This window comes from Crocodylus siamensis, chromosome 3 (assembly GCF_052110815.1).
Source record: "Crocodylus siamensis isolate JL-2025a chromosome 3, ASM5211081v1, whole genome shotgun sequence".
NCBI classification, from domain to species: domain Eukaryota; kingdom Metazoa; phylum Chordata; order Crocodylia; family Crocodylidae; genus Crocodylus; species Crocodylus siamensis.
In genome coordinates, this window is record NC_143397.1 from 78637405 (window position 1) to 78654543 (window position 17139).

Genomic DNA, 17139 nt, shown 5'->3' on the forward strand with positions numbered 1-17139 from the left:
TTATTCCCATCATGCATCCTATGTTTGCCATCATGGTCAACAACACTATCCTTCAAAATCATATTTTATAAGGGATGACATAGTTCTTAAAGGTTAAGGCTAAAATTATATTTGAGAAAAAGCAGAAAAAATTCACATCTCATATTCAGCCTTCTCATCTTTAAAGAGAAATTAGGTACTCATTACACAAAGTAGAATGTCTTATCAATAAACATTACCACAATGTACATGCTAAAAATACTGATCAGCTGAATCATGGATTTTTTTAAAAAAATCAATAGGTGCTCAGAATTTATTCTTAAATTACCTCAGAAAATATATGTGATTGAAGTGGATAAATGTTTCCTATCTTTAATTCCTATCTTTACTATTGAAATTGTACCCATTCTTTCTGAAAATTACTTTGGTTTATATTGAATTGTCTGTAGTTTTTATTGCATTATGGAAAAGTAGCTCCAATTTACTTTGTGGCCTATTTTAATTTTTTTTGTTTTGGATTTTTTTGTATAAATTTCTTATCTATCTTTGCTAAATCTAATTATATACATAACATTACTAGTACTACTGTAAATCAGTGTTTTGAATTTAGTAAGAAGACCATATTAAAACAAGAACAACCATCACACAAAACAAGCTAGAGCACAGGAGGAGAAAATACAAGTGAATTTTTTTTTTAAAATTAGCTTTGCCTAAAATAATCATCCCAGCTTTGGAATTTATAATGCGATATTGTACACAGGCCTACATGCATAGTGTGTACTACACATCATTTTTAGGTGCTAAAAGCTTTGTTTCTCATTGAATTCTTGAGTAGAGTTTGTTTCGAGTATGATTGCTTTTGTTAGTATACTTTGGAAGGTTGAGTCAATTCATTACTGGACTAGTACTGGTGGTTTTATTTTTGTATGGAATTTCATCATTTCAAATTCTGAAAGCTTAAATATATATTTAAAAAATAACCAACAGTAAGCTTATAGGTAGTTTCATGTATATTTATGTACTTCAAAACCTGAGAAAACACAGCTTTAATCTAAAGCAATGGAATTTTGTATTTCCCTTGATATATATAAACCTTTTCTAAATGATTAAATTTTCCAGCTTTGTAACAGTAATGACCTATAATTTTGAATAAACATGAGCAGTTAAATGAAATGATTGTTTTATGGAAATTACTTTGGCTCATTCCCAATATTTTAGGGTACTACTGTTATGTAAATTTAAACAACTTTTAGCTAACAATTACGTTAACCAACAACACAAATAGTGTAATCATACCTCATTGAATTAAACTAGAAACTAATTGCCAGTGAATTAAATTAAAAGTTGGGTCTTATTTGACTTTAAGTCTCATAAGGTAACACTATCATGACACGTATTTCCTTATTATTTGTCTTATTGCTTTGAGATTGAATACCAGTAGGCTTTCTTAAGTTAATGTTGCAGATTTTATTACTTTTCAAAATTAAGTCTTAAAGTCCAATAATTACTATAAAAATGTTGTTATTTAAATTGTTATAAGTTTTTCAAACTTGTTCTTTAATATGCATTTTCCCTAATATTTAGTATTTATTACATGAAAATTGATTAGAAAAAACTTTTCAAGATTTTTTTTTTTTTTTTTTGGTAAAGGTGCATTTTAAGGGGCAGGACAGGGAACAAATGACCTGCAATAAAATCTCATGGGAAAGTGAAAAGTTAATTACTGATATACTGCTAAATCAGAAGTGGGAGGACTTTAAATTTTTTTTTTTTTCTGGCTGATGCTCTGTGAACCTTCCACCCAAAGGCACAGGATCTTAGGACCTTGTAAAATAAATAACACAAAACCAATACATAAGCAGTCTAAACTGTAGGATTTGAAAGAGCTGAATCTTGATATAGCTCTTCTCCTACCTTGAATTTTTCTCTTAATATTTAAGACACTTTTATCATATTCTATCAGCCACCAGACACTTGAATTTAAAAATATATGTTGTTGCTACATCCTACCATTCCTTAGATGTTCCTTGCCTTCTTGACTCTCTCCATTATAGTAAAGCATTATTTTACTTTATGTAACTCTTAAAGTAACAAACAACTCTCATGGTGAGACTATGAATAACAGAGATTTACCATGTGTAATTTTTTACAAGTTTATATGCAGTAAGAGAACAAGAAAAATATTGAACTGACTGACTCTTTTTTACAGTTGAAATTCTCCTCAAAATGAGAGACTTATAAAAGGTTATCTGACTTCTTTAATACCTTTAAAGATCATAAATGTATGTCTCAGACATAGACGGCACATCTACATGTGCAATTAGTGCAGCTGAATACATTCCACAATTTGTGCTGGAGTTTATTGCTTCTGGGTGCAGCGTTTATATTTTTGCCCAGGACCACAGCAGGTTGAACTAGGACAGCACAGCTCTGCCTGGTAGGGGGCCCAAGGGATCATTCTGCCAGCCTGGAGTTACTCTGCCCTGGCTCAGTGTGTTCTAAAGGGGCTGGCTGGGGCACAAGGGTAGTACAGTGCAGGGCTAGCCAGCAATTGGGCTCTGGACTGTAGTACCCTCCTGCCCCAGCCAGCCCTGGTCACCATCTACATGTGCTTTGTGGCACACTAAATAACTCCACTGTAGGATAGTATTTGTGTTGGGCAGTACTAGCCTATGGCAGAGTTAATTAGTTTACTCCAGCCTAATAGTGCTGCATGTGTAGACAGTGATGCTTTACTGTGGAGCTAATTAGTCAACTTTCCAGTAAAGTACATGTAAAGCCCCCAAAGGGTCTCTGTGTTGATTATGAATAAGTTAATATGAATGTGACCAGTGATAGGGGCAGGGAAAGCAGCTACTAGTTTGAGTGCTGAGGATAGAGGTATGACTGGCTGGTTCTGTGGCCTGGGAAATGCAGTGCATGGTGTAGGGTTCAGAGCCAGAGATTTGCTGCTGTGGGAGTAGTTGTCACCTTCTTTTTTTTTATTTTTCTGCTGACATGTATCAACTGGCTGTTTAAACACTGATTCTTGATGGCAAAAAAAGGTGAGGCATTCTCTGTGACATTTCCACCCTGAAGCACTTTTTTTGCCAGCTGCTGCCCCTGCACCATGCACTGTTGCCATTCAAATGCAATTTTTCCCTGATGCTAGAGCTATAATCATTGCCTAGAAAGTGCACATTATGGTAAGGAAGGAATAGTGGACATGAGAATGAAGCATCACCCTGGCCCATTCCACTATCCCCAGCCTCATTATATAGCAATGGGGGCTTGTCCACCCACTGTTATGCTACTGGTGGAGGAGCCAATTCCCATTGTCTGTGAAGTATGGCAATGTAAAACCATTTTTCTAGGCTTTGTTTAGATTGCCTAAAGAAGGGAAGTGAACGTTTTGTATTATCAAGGTACAAACTCAATCCACATTTATACCCCTTAATTTCTTAGGAATCTAGAGAGGAAACCACTAGGACACTAGGCTCAGACTTGGAAGACTTGGATCCATGTCTGTCACAGATTTTCTCTGTGATGTCAAAATGCTCTTTTAGGCTATGTGCCTCAGTTTATCCATCTGTAAAATGGGAATATTTCTCGGGAGTGTTTTAAGGACAAAAGGTTGTTATACATCCAGATGCTCTGGTGTTAGGAAGGAAGAAGAGCTCAGTGGTAAATGGGCTTGCCTTGAACCTGGAAGATCTGTCTTGCCCTGATAGCCTGCATGACTGAACATAGGGACACTGAGTATCCATTTCTGGGACCAATGTACTAAGTGTCCACATCTAGATTTCATATACATTAGGGCTGGAAGAGACATTGAAGATCATCAAGTCCAACCCCCTGTCCAGGGGCAGGAAGTCAGCTTGGGTCAAAGGTTCTCAGCAAAATAAGCATCCAAACATTTCTTGAATGAGTCCAGACTAGATGCCAGCACCACTTCTGGAGGGAGTCTATTCCAGGCCTTAGGCGCTCAGACAGGAAATAAGTTTTTCCTTATGTCCAAACTAAAATGGTCTTGGAGGAGTTTATGACCATTGGTCCTTGTTATCCCTCCGGGCACTATGGAGAAAAGATGTTCCCCCAGATCCTGATGCATACCCCTTATGTACGTATAGGCAGCCACCAGGTCCCCCTTGAGCCTACACTTTTCCAGGTTGAAGAGTCCCATGACTCTCAGCCTGTCTTCATAAGGCCTGTTATCTTGCCCTCTGATCATATACGTGGCTCTCCTCTGGACTCTCTCAAGCTTCTCAACATCTTTCTTGAATTATAAAGCCCAGAATTGGATGCAGTACTCCAGATGCGGCCTCACCAAAGCCATGTACAGTGGGAGGATGATAGCAGGAGATGTGTGGCCATGCACTATGGGGTGCCACAGACACATCTGCAGTTCCACAACACACACATTCACCTGTTCTATGAGCTGCAAGGTAGCAGCACATGTTTTTTTTTTACCTTTGAATATCCAGGGGTCAAAAAAACCCACACAAAAAAAAGTGGAGTGGCATACACAGGGGCACCACATGTCACTCAACTGGAGCCACGCTTCAGCTGCAGGCCAGGCTCTGAGCAGCAGGATTTCTACTGCTGCAGCCCCAAGAGGCCCCCAGGACCCCAGGTAAGGCTGCTGGGGACAGACACTGCTGTTCCCAGCTTCCCCTACCCCAGCCATGGTAGTCTGCAGCACACCAGAAGGTGCAAGGTACAAGCGTTCCCTCGAGACCACTAGCAGCAAGTATGCCACTGCTAGTTGTCCCTAGGGAACCAAAAGTCCATGCTCATGTGGACACAGCCAGTGTGTTCATCTGGGGTCCTACCTGATCACTTGTAATCTGCAATTTCTTCAATACCATCATCATGTTGATGTGATGGATACAAAATGAATGACTCTGGCAGTAGTTACCATATGAGTCTCTAAGGCAGGCACATGTCCAGTTCGGTTTTGGGAATATGTAGCAGAGTTTAGCTCTCCTTTAAGGAGTGCTTTGGGGCATCAAGCCAAAACAGTCAAGACTGGGACTGGGAGGTATAAAGAAACTGAAGCAAATGAAGGACCAAAAGTGTTTCTGGTTGTTATGAGTTTTAGATCTCTCTCTGGCTTTAGGATACTAAGCTGGAACTGGCCTCAGGATTTTTGTTTTCTGGCTATAAGTTTGGTTGCTCTAGGCATGTCTACATGAGACATTTACTGTGCAGTAGACTAATTAACTGTGCAGTAAATGTCTCAGCGTCTATACGTGTGTCCCATATTAGGGTGCATGAAACTCATAAACTCCTCAGCATCATACTACTTGTAATACAGGTACAGGGTAGTACTTGTAAATACAAATACTACCCTGCTGCAGAGTGTTTTTGCGCACAGCAGCGCACGTGTAGATGCTGATTGGCTGACTGGGGCATGAGAGTGCTTCAGTGCTGAGGCTACCTGCTGGCTAGCCCCATGCTGAAGCACCCTTGTGTTCCAGTCAGCCCCACCACAGCACATTGAGCCTGGTCAGAGCAGCTCAGGGGTGGCAGGCTGGCCCCACGGGACCATCTGCTAGCTGGGGCTGCTGCAACCCAGCTCAATGTGCTTCTGTTTTGGTGCACATGCAGATGTGTGCCCTGGAGCTTCCTGGGAGCAGTAAACTATGGAGCAATAACCTCTTCAGTTTGTTGTTGCCCCCTAATGTGTAGACATGCCCTCTGACTCAGAATCTGGGGTAAGAGCCTTATTAAGTTTGTTAGGCTTCTTCTCCTCCAGCTTGCCATCTATGGACCTGATATACCTTTGAGAAAGCCTATCTACTTCCCAAAACATTTAACATGACTAAAAATTTTGCTGTGGTTATTTTAGAAGCCTTCATAAAATGGACAGTGTGGATTTTGGTCATACCCCCTTGTTGATTCCTGTTCTATAGTATGTCTTAACATGAAGTTCTACAACTTCACAATAGAAACAGCATGTGCAGCCCAATGTATTGCTACCTACAAGAGATCTTTGAAGACAGCAGGCTGCTAAATGCTGATTTCAGTTAGATAAAGTAAACTCTCCTTGAGGTTAAGGGACTTTCCCAGCCCTGTAAATGAAACAACGATCTTGTCTAACTGATGTATTGTAAGTAAGGGTAGGCTTTTGGTTTGGGGACTTTAGAAGCCCAAGGATTGCTATTGAAAAACAGCCCTTCTAGTTAAGTTGACAGGGTATAGCTGAAATTTATAAGTGTTCTAACTGCTTAGATGACGGCTGCCAGATGCTGCTTCCATTCCTTTCCCCATGAAAATGGATGTTGGATCTGCAAAAGTGTAAGGAAAGTACTTTAAATAATCATCTGAAGTGAATGATGAAGAGAATGTGGGCTGTAATGGGAGCTCAGGTAGCTGCCTTGACTCCATTCATAAATTAAAGAAAGTAAGTATTGAGCTGATCAGACATCTCTTCTGGGATCAGCTTTACTGTTTTTCCCCCTGTCTTCCTACATACCAATTTCATATGTAATCTTTTATGGAAAAAATTGCTTACTGTACACTCAAGCAGTCCTACTGGAGTCATTGAATTCTATCTCACTACTTCTTCAGTGAATTTTCTTTCTGATTTTGACTTTTCTACAAGAAAAATCTGATTTTTTTTTTCATTGAAAAATTGAAATGCAATATTTAGTTTTGGGTCAGCTTAACAGACACCAAGATTTTCATTTGCTGAATGGAACCAAAATATTTCACTGAGTCACCATGACCTTAACTCCCTAGTATCTGTGATGTTTCTAAGAGCTGAAGTTTGGGTACCTGAAAACTCCTTTTTTGTCTTAAGTGCTTGCTTATTGAACTATATTGCACTTTGTTTTCCTTTCTGCTTGCATTATGGGAAGTCTCACACATTGTGGGACATCATGGGAAATGTGTTTTATTCATAAACTCTACCGTTGCCAACTGTCATGATTTTTGGTATTGTTCTTGAAGTCTACAATTTGGGAAAGTGAAAAACGTAGCTCTTTCTCTTATATATATTTATATGTATATATACAAAAGAAAGAGCTAGGTTTTTTTAATATTCCTGAAGTGTAGACTTTAAGAACAATGCCAAAAATCATGTGAGTTGGCAATACTGACACAAGCTGATAAGTAAGAATAAGGTAGGTATGATGGTAGTATGACTGTTCTTTCATCTTATAACTTCTCATTCTGTTGACATTTTTATTACAGTTTTTACCAGATTTGTAGTAACTACTTCCTTAAAGAGATCAATGTAAAAGCTGCATTCCACAGGAGACAGAAGGGTCATTTACCTGTACTCCAGTTTCCCATTGATAACATTTGCAGCTGCCTAAACAGCTAATTTATTGCCTTTCTTCTATTTCCTGTCCATGCTGAGCCAGAGAACCTAGTCCATCAGGTCTCAGAAGCTAAAAGGGTCACAGAAATTTTCAGTTCTTATAGGAATGCAAGTATTACTTGGGATATAGTTGTAAAATATGTTTCGCACGCAAAACTCTCATGTGTTAATCCGTGAACTGTTTATAGTATTTGTTTAATTTATAAAATGTAACCTCTCTAAATTTCTGACCTGTTTATAAACGTAATTAAAGCAGACAAAAGTAACCCTACATCAGAAAGAGCTTCTAGCTCTTATGATAGCAATGATACCCTTACAGCAAGTTATGGATGCAGACCAGGGTGCTTGGCCTCCAGCCTGCAGGTTAGATCTGGCTCCTAGAACTATGTCATCTGGCCCATAGGACTCCCAACAGATCCTGTGGGAATCCATATAGGCTGTGGTCCTGTGTGCTAAATGGGGCATGCAGGGTAATGTGAGGCTTAATCCTGGTGCACCGGGGCTGGACAGAAGTGGTATGAGGACTCTCAGGGCCTGATCCCAGCCAACAAAGGTGGTATGGAACCCCCAAGCCCAATGCCAGCTGGGCAGGGGCAGTGAAGAACTACATACTACCTCTGCCCAGTATGGCTCAGACCCCAGGACCTTGGTCCTGGATCAGGCTTCAGCTGGGTGGAGGCAGTACAGGGCCCCAGGGGTCCACTCCCAGCGTGCAGGGCCAGTATGAGGCCCAATCTGGCCTGTAGATTGGCCCCAGGCTATTCATCTCCCCTGCCAAGCCTAAACTGTGAGCACCACTAGTGTAGACTAATACATATGATGTCACCAGTGCATACTACAAATTGTTGAGTAGCTCCTTTGGCAATAGGTTCCTTAGCTACTTTAGCAACCTGCAGGTTCCTGCTGATTGGAACACAAGTGTAACAGGTCGCCTTTCCCAGTGCCCACTTCTTAGTACTTTGTGCCTTGTGTGGGCACCCTTGGATCCTTCTTTGAAGTTCTTATGTCCCGCCCTATACTCTCCTGCCATGTCTTGATGGAAATTAGAATGATGTTCTTGCAAGTGGGAGGCTGCCTATTGTATTGGATATGTCAGGGCCTTTCCCCTATGTGGGACTGACCCCTGATTTTCTCTAGCTAGACCTCCCCTCTAAACCCACCAAACAGGGTTTGACTTCAAGGTTCTTGCCTTTTCAATTGTCTTGAGGCCCAGGCACCCTTTTTCCTGCTCCAATCTGGAGCCTGGTCCAGAGGGCCTGGGTGCCAACCCCACAGCTGGAGGGCCACAGTTGGATGACCCCAAACCTGCCACCTCCCAGGCCACAAAAAAAACCAAGACCAGAATAGCACTGCACCACAGGCACACCACAGCTTCCCAGCCTTTAAGATTGTGCCTCACTGGTGCCAGGGGTTTGCGCCCCCTCTCTGGGCTTCTCACTGCCCCCTCTCTGGGCTTCTCGCTGCCCCTTCTCTGGGGCTGGGGTTCCCACAATGCTGATGGTACCCTATGAGGCCTCCTCCAACCCCTAATAGCCTCTCCCAAACCTCCAGTGTTTTATACAACAAGAAACAAACCACAAGCCTCTGGGCTGTAACATAAATTCAAGCTACTCAGATATAACATTATTCCTGCCACATCAGGGGTGCTCTATCCTTCCCCCGAGTCTCGGAACTGTACCTGCAGTCTAGCCTCTGCTTGCTTTCGGAGAGCTCCTTCCCCCATGGCTGCTGGCAGGGAACTGCCTGCCTGGCCTCAGCCTGGGAGTTATGTAGGAGCCAAGCTCTGCCCCTTCCGGTCAGCTGACTCCCACCAGTTGCTGTAACAACCTGTACCTGTGCCTCTTCATTACTACTCCGCAAGTAGCAGGCACCTCAGTGCCCTGTTACAACAAGTTTTAGTGGGGATGATTTCGAGCATAATACCAGAAAGCTCTGGAGAATTTCACAGTGGCTCTGAGCACACAGGACACTCACTATATGGCTGCAAGTGGCAGAGCCAAGCATACAGATCTTCTTATAAAGATCCAGGGTCTTGCAATCCAAATGAAGTCCCTTTTTTATTGCATAGAGCTCTGTGCATGAAGCAGCTGCCATATTTCAGTGAGATGCAATGGAATTTGAAACATTGTGATGATAAGAATAGAGTGTGCGTTAGGCATGTAATAATTCATTATTTTTAACTTATTAGAAATTCAAGAATACTTGATGCCTTTGAAAGCATTACTGGATAACAATAAATTGTCACACAATTGTGAAAGTTGTGTTTTGTAGTGGTAACAATGCTAATGTTAATACTTCACACTAGGGGCTCTGCAACATTGAATAGTCTGGAATTGATGTTACAGTGACAGTTGAAGTCTTAATAAAATCAAATCAGCAACTAATAATTGACCATATTAAATCAGATTTGGCTATCTTAAATAACACTAAGTCTTTGGGGAAATTGATTAAATAATAATAATGATGAATATTTTAACTAAACTTGTAGATAGCAAGTTAGTTACCTGCCTGTTGGGGGTTTTAAATCCTATTTTATTATAGTAATTGGGAAGGTAATTGATTTAGGAAAGTAAACAGCTAAAGATAGTTTAAGAGTTTTTCAATAAGAACTTGAGAAGGATTTTCTAAATTCTCAGTTGTAACTTATTATTATGAAGGATCATCTTTTATGTTTCATTTCAAAATACCAACATCAAAAGTCCTAGGTGAACAAAGATCAATAAATCCTCAATAGATACTCTTCTTTCCATGGATTATGTTATCTGTGGGGAGATAGTCTATGCTAGTCTGAAGTCAGGACCAAAGTCAGAAGAAAGCTTGTGCATCTCTTATTTAGTTTGTCTACAAGGTGTGTCTCTACCTTGTCTTCTGCCTAACTTTGAATATGCATAGTTTCATGCCACTAATATATAAAAAATGTGGTACACAATAAAGAAATGTATAAATATGACCTTAAGTAACACTGCACCTTAATTAACCATTGGGCAGTGGGCTTGATTCTTCACTGCATCAGACATTGTTTAATAAGTAATAACTAGGTATAGTAAATGCAACCCTTTATCTTTTTGGCTTGGTAGCATTTTATATCCATTTTGTACAAGTGGTCTGTATGCAGACAACAACTAAGGACTTCCTCACAGATATTTTCTTAAGGCTGAACTAAATTGTGGCAACAGGTGATGGCAATGTAACAGGAATGCTGTCTGGCATTGCAGAATATTCTAAAAATAGCTTTGGCAGAAGTTTGCTACTTGCAAAAGTTGCCTACTGGCTCTTATGTAATTCCAAAGAAGTATAACTGAAACAATATCCCCTACCATTTCAGTTTCTGTCAGTAAGATTTGTACAGAAACTAAAGCCAGGTAGATAGTCATAGGGTGCAATTACTACAGTCTAGTCATCACTTCTTTGAAACATTGGTGAAATCTTATTCTGCTCCTTTCCTTGAATCATGGAAAGAGGGTTTAAGAAGAGGGCATGGAAGTCTACCCTGGTGAAAATCAGATCTGCTGAATCTTAAGGTGGTAAGAGCAGTCAGTGGCCAAATTCTTGACTCACTTTAAAGGCAGAAGAATGACCATTTCCTTGGAAGTATTTTCACTTCATTCAGAAAGCTTGTTCCTCTCTGTGAAGATGGATGAGCAGAAGATACTGTCCAGTCAATCTTTATTTTGCCTAGCCTCCAGATTGGTATTTGGAAAAACCCATATTAATATATATTAGGGGTAACTCTATTCTGACTGCATAGTACTATAACCACATATCTTAGTCCAAATATGAAAGAGGACCCTATTTCAGATATGCCACGCTAGTTATAACTTCAGTGGAAGTTAATGTGACCTGTGAGTAATTAGTGCTTCTGAGGAACACTTCTGCTTGTTGGAAAATATTGCCTCAGAGCTGGAATGCATGCATAGACATCAGATACCCTGAAAAACACCCTGAAGTCAGAGTAAATCTACACAATTAAAATACATTCTGTCCCCTTTGTACACACACGCTATTCCAACCAAGTACAGTAATTTAGACTGGGCATGTAAAATGTTTTTCAGTGACATATTTTAACTCTCATGTTAGTGCAGAACACAGACTGTATGAATAAATGTTGGAGTGGGAGAGTCATTAGATGAGGCATAGAATAAAAGGGAGATGACCCACTGAATGGAATTTTCAGCATCAATTAACGGTAGTCTTTGTGTTTCCTTCACACCATCCCCAGTGATGCAAACATAGTGACAGGTCATTAGAAATGCTATTTTATTTGACAAGCACTTACTCCACCAAGGTTTCTCCTCCAATTCATGGGTTTATCATTTGGAACATATTTTCCAGTGACTTACACTCTATCTTAATTTTTTTCCCATATTCAGAATGAAAGTGATTTGAAATAAAGGTTTGCTCACATATCATGTGAACAGAATTTACGGTTGTCATTAATAATGCAATTACCTCCTTTGCAGAGTACATTATTGTGGATTAAATTAATTGGTATATGGAATAATTATTTTCAATTCATTTCAGAAGGAAATTAGATAACAATGTACATGCATTTTCCTTTTACAGCTGCCACCCTAAGGCCAAATTAAAAATATTCTTTTTGGCTTTCAGTCTGTTGCTTAATTATAGTCTGACAGGAGCATTATTTCCTTTTTGAACAATTTCAATCATAAAGCACCAAACTGTCTGTCCAAATATTCTGAATATTTAAGGATCAAATTCTGCACTATCTTACATGCGACCTTACTCAAAAGACCTGAATCTCATTCATACTTGGTACACCAACACGAGCCCTACTGCATAGTTAGTACTGAGCAGTCATTTAATACTTGCATTAGTCCTTGCTAAAAGGCTAAAACAAGTAATAAATGACTGTGCAGTACCAGTGGCTCATGGGTCATTTCTGACTCTACTGTGCGGTAGTAATGAGCTTACTGCACAGTAGCTCATTGCAACTGCACAGTAGCGACATCACAGTTAGTGCCTGCTGATGCTATGCCACCATAGTGGTGAGCTATGTTATCATAGCTTGTGTGTATGGTGACACAGATTCTTGTGTAGATGCACCCACTGGGCACATCTACACATGCAAATGCTGTGGGGTGGGTTTACTCTAAAGTAAATTAGTTTAGCATAAACCCACCCCGGGCAGGTGTCTACATGTGTGAGGATGCGGGAGAAAATTTGCTGCCCTGCACCTCAGTCACCCAATTGGGACATGGGGCTGGGAACTGCTCCTGACTGCAGTGGTTCCCAGAAGGCCTTGGACAGCACAGGGAAGTCTGCATGTGCAGCCTGGAGCTGGCTGGGGACCACCTGAAATGGGATAGTAGATTCATGGATTCATAGATTCATAGAAGTAGGGTCTGAAGGAACCTTGTAGATCTTCAAGTCTGATGCCCTGCTCTAGGCAGAAGAGAAAACTGGGCTCAAATAATCCAAGCCGGGTAGACATCTAGCCTCCTCTTAAAGACCCCCAGGGTAGGAGCCATCACCATTTCGGATGTCTAGTCTAAACCTACTCTCTAACAACTTGTGGCCATTATTCCTTGTTACCCTGGGGGGCACTAGGGACCAAGCTCTCTCCCAAACTGCTGGTCCCCCTAGTGAGTTTATAGATGGCCACCAGATCCCCCATCAGCCATCTCTTATGAAAGCTGAACAAGTTAAGGTCCCATAGCCTCTCTTCATAGGGTCTGCCCTGCTGTCCCTGTATCATGTGGGTGACCCTCCTGCTGTCCACATCCCTCCTGAAGTGTGACACCCAGAACTGAACACAGTATGCAAGCTGCAGCCTGATCAGTGTCACATAGAGGGGGAGGATCACTTCCTTGGCCCTGCTTGAGATGCATCTGTGGATGCATGACAAGGTATGGAAAGCCCTACTGACTGTGACCTTGCATTGTCAGCCATGTTCATCTTGGAGTCAGTAATGACTCCAAGATCTCTTTCTGCCACCGTGCTCTTGAGAAGGGAGTTTTCCAGCTTATAAGTGTGCTTCTGGTTCCTACTGCCCAAGTGCAGCACCCTGCACTTGTCAGTATTGAGACCCATCCTATTTTTGTTAGCCTGCCCCTGTAACCTGTCCAGGTCGTGCTGTAATCTGTCTTTCCCTATTAGCATGCCCACCTCACCCAAATCTTGGTATCATCAGCAAATTTCAGCAGGCTGCCTTTCACCCCTTCGTCCAAGTCACTAATAAAGAAATTGAACTGTGCGGGCCCAAGGACTGAGCCCTGGGGGACTCCACTGCCCACTTCCCTCTGGGTTGAAAAAGACCTGTCTACCACTACCCTCTGAATATGACTCTTCAGTCAATTTGTAATCCATCTCACTGTGTGCCACAGTCACCTAGTTTTTTTAATGAGAATGGGGTGAAAGGCAGTGTCAAAGGCCTTGCTGACATCCAGAAAGACGACACCCACTGCGACACCTACGTCCAATGCTTTTGTGACCTGATCATAGAAGGCAATCAGGTTGGTCTGACAGGACCTGCCCCAAATGGAACCATGCTGGTTGCCCTTGATCGTCATCCCTGCTGCTGGCCCATCACAGATGTGCTCCTTGATAATCTTCCCAAAGAGTTTCCCCAGGATTGAAGTAAGACTAATGGGTCTATAGTTGCCCCGGTCCTCCCTCTTCCCTTTTTTAAAGATGGGGACCACTTTGGTGTTCTTCCAGTCATCTAGCACCTGGCCAGAGCACCATGAGTGTTCATAAAGCTGTGCCACCCCCAAGCTATCTGTGCAGACTTCCTTGGTCAGGGGCAGGTCCCAGCCAGCTCCAGGCTGGGCGGGGAACTCTCCCCATACAGGGAGCTCCCAGACCCTGCTCTGTGATTGTAATTGTGAAACAGAGCATGGAGCTTGTTCCTAGGCCCTGCTCCACAACTGGGGGCTGGGAACAAGCTACCAGCCTGTTCCCAGGCCCAGCTCTGTGCTCATGGATCAGGGGCTGGGAACAAGCTCCCAGCCCCTGCTTTTTGATCGCAATCAGGAGGAGGGTGCTGGGAGCTCCCTGCTGCCAGGGCAGGGGCATATTATCTCTACCCAGGCTCCACCACAGAAGCACATCCCAGCAGCAGGCAGCTCTTGGGGGCAGGGAACAATATACCACCCCTTGCTGTCCACTTGACAGGGAGCAAATTTGCTCCTGGTTGGCCATAGTATGCAGTAACTAATCACAAGTGAATTTGCTACTTGTATATACAGGTAGTAAATTTACTTTTGATTAGAGCAAAGATCTGCACAGTAAATGTCTGCATGTGTATGCAGTGATTCTTACTACGCAGTAATTTGCACTAATCTCGAGTAAAATATCTCATGTTGATGCACCCACTGAGGCCTTTTGGAGGATAAAGGAGCCTTGTGATAGGATTAATTACTTTTGCATTCATTTAAAGGGTCCTTTATGCAACCTGAGTGTAATAAATGAGTCTTAGTGTAGACTACAATTAAGCCCACTGGAATTTCATAGGGTGTAAATCAGTGCAAAATTTGGTCCTAAAAATATAACATATATCACAATCAATCAGGAATTGCTATCTCCCTCTTAAAAATGGATAAAGAGATTTCTGACCAAAGGCTTTTACAGGTCAGTCTTTAAGGGGAAAGATACTAGGGAAACTAATTAAGCTAAGTAAGAAGAGAACTGAATGGGATTGTTAGGTTTATTACTAACTTTTGTTCCTTTTTTTGTGAATTTGGACATTATCCCTTATTCTTCCTAGGTCTCAGGTTACTACAGGAATCTTATAAATATATACCTTAATACCTATTCAATGTAGGAAAACAAGGGGAGCTTAACAGATGTTTGTAAACTGCATGAAGACCTTCAGATAGAAAAAAATATTGAAGACTAATTCTTCTTTCCTGTGAAAAGATGTAATGGGTTATTGGTAGAAAAAAAAGTGAGAATTGGATTGAGAATTTCAGAGGTTCCTTTAAAGATGCAGAGTAACTTTTTAATTCTATTTACTGGAAGTATACCTTTAAAAAGTCTGCAGATTGACATCAGCTACTCCATATAAAATGTCTATTACTTAACTGATCTTTCCCCCCTCCCCTCCCCGAAATTTAACTGATTCACCTGTCTGTTTGTATGCCTATAGGGAAGTAAGATCTTGTGGTTCTTACTTCTACAGGCAGCCTAGATGGGTAACACAGTGAATTAATAACTTTCTCTGTAAATGAGGGATCACAGTTTATTGCTTCACAGTGTTGTTTATAGCTTTAATTCAGTAATATTTTTGAGATGTCTAAATGTTACATAGATTGTCATAGAAGGGCCTATACTAAAACAAAACACCGCTTAAGCTACTTATCATGTGCTATGATGTACAAGTCTCTTACAAAAAACATTATATGGTTAACAAAAAAGATAATTGTTGTGTGATTCTCCTTCCTATTCTCTGATGCTGTTTTGCTTTGTAAAATAATAGATGGAGCTAATAAAATCACCTTCTCTTTGGGTTTTGTGATAAAATCTTGTTTTCATCTGATTATAACACTAGTACATTTTATATGTTGGGTGTCTGCTCATGGTGTTTTTCACAGTGGGAGGATGGAAAAGGAAGAATTCCACCTAAAATATTTTAGCAGTTTCCTAGAAATAAGCTAGGAAAAAATACATTGTTTTGCCCATGAAAAACATGGTAGTCTTTTCTTTGAATAATCCTAGCACTTCTATATTTCAGAGCAGAAACTTGAAATTTGGCAGAGGCAGCCATTGCATCATGGATCTGATTATTGAGGATCTTGTATCCCAATATAGCCAAGCTATAAGCTTTCAAAAATGCAGCTGCTGCAAGAACAGTAGACACTTCATCTGTTTTAGAAATAAAAACTCCAAATATGCCATTCTCACTTAGCATCTCTCACACCTCCTAGTATTGAGTAGACTACACAATCCCAGTACACCTTGGCTAAAGGAGCAAAAAAGAAGTTTTCTTGTAATTGTGATTCCCAGATTTTCTGGGCTGTGCATTAGAACTGAGAGCAGAAAGACTCTCTGAGCTGAACTCTGGGTTATACATCTATGGACCTCAGGCCAGGAGAAGAAAGCCTTCTGAGTTGAATGAAAAGTGGTCAATACATACACCAAGAAAAGGAAAAGAATTGATTGGAACATGGGTTCTGGTGAGTCTAGGACTGGAGGGGGCAGGGTTGGAAATTGGGGCTGGTGAGGCAAGAAGGCTGAGACTAAGACAAAGGTTCTGTATCTGACAGCCGAATAGAAGAAAGTGGCATTTATTTGTGAAGAGGTTGGGGATGGAAGGTTAGAACTGCCTGATCAAAGAAATTAAAAGTTGTTGTCAAGATAGAGGAGACTCTGCATTTGTGAGGCAAATGGGTAGAGGGACTGGGAATCAATTGATTTGGATCAAGGGTACTGAAATCAGATGGTTTCACTGGGGGATGGAGACAAAAGCTCAGAGATAAGTAAAGAGTCTGGGGATATGAATAAAAATGTAGTAAGGGAAAGTAATAACAGAACCCTTATCAATGTTCTCAGGGAGAGGAGAGGACAGTCAGTCAAATACTTGAAATGTTTAATATGAGAAATGTGAGGAGGAAAAGAGGAAGTATTGGAGGTCCTAGTACAAGCACAGAATTACAATATAATTGGTATTATAAAGACATGGTGGGATAGCTCACATGACTGGAGTACAGTCATGGATGGGTATTCCTTGTTCAGAAAGGATAGGCAGAAGAAAAAAGGAGGCGGTGTTGCCGTGTGTGTGTGTGCACGCGCGCGCAGTCAGAGGTGCAGTACAAAGCAGCAAGTAGGCCTATTGAAAGCCTGTAGGTAAAGATCAGAAGGGAAAGCACTAAGGGGGATGTCATGGTGGACATCTT

At 41.1% G+C, this 17139-nt stretch overlaps 1 protein-coding gene and 1 pseudogene across 3 annotated transcripts in view; one reads left to right on the plus strand and one right to left on the minus strand.

The window, feature by feature from the left end:
- CNTNAP4 (contactin associated protein family member 4) overlaps nucleotides 1–17139 on the plus strand; it is a 431793-nt gene that overhangs the window by 26166 nt on the left and 388488 nt on the right. The gene's annotated exons all lie outside the window — the stretch shown is intronic.
- The window catches only part of LOC149868434 (uncharacterized), a 32053-nt pseudogene that overhangs the window by 6292 nt on the left and 8622 nt on the right, over nucleotides 1–17139 (minus strand).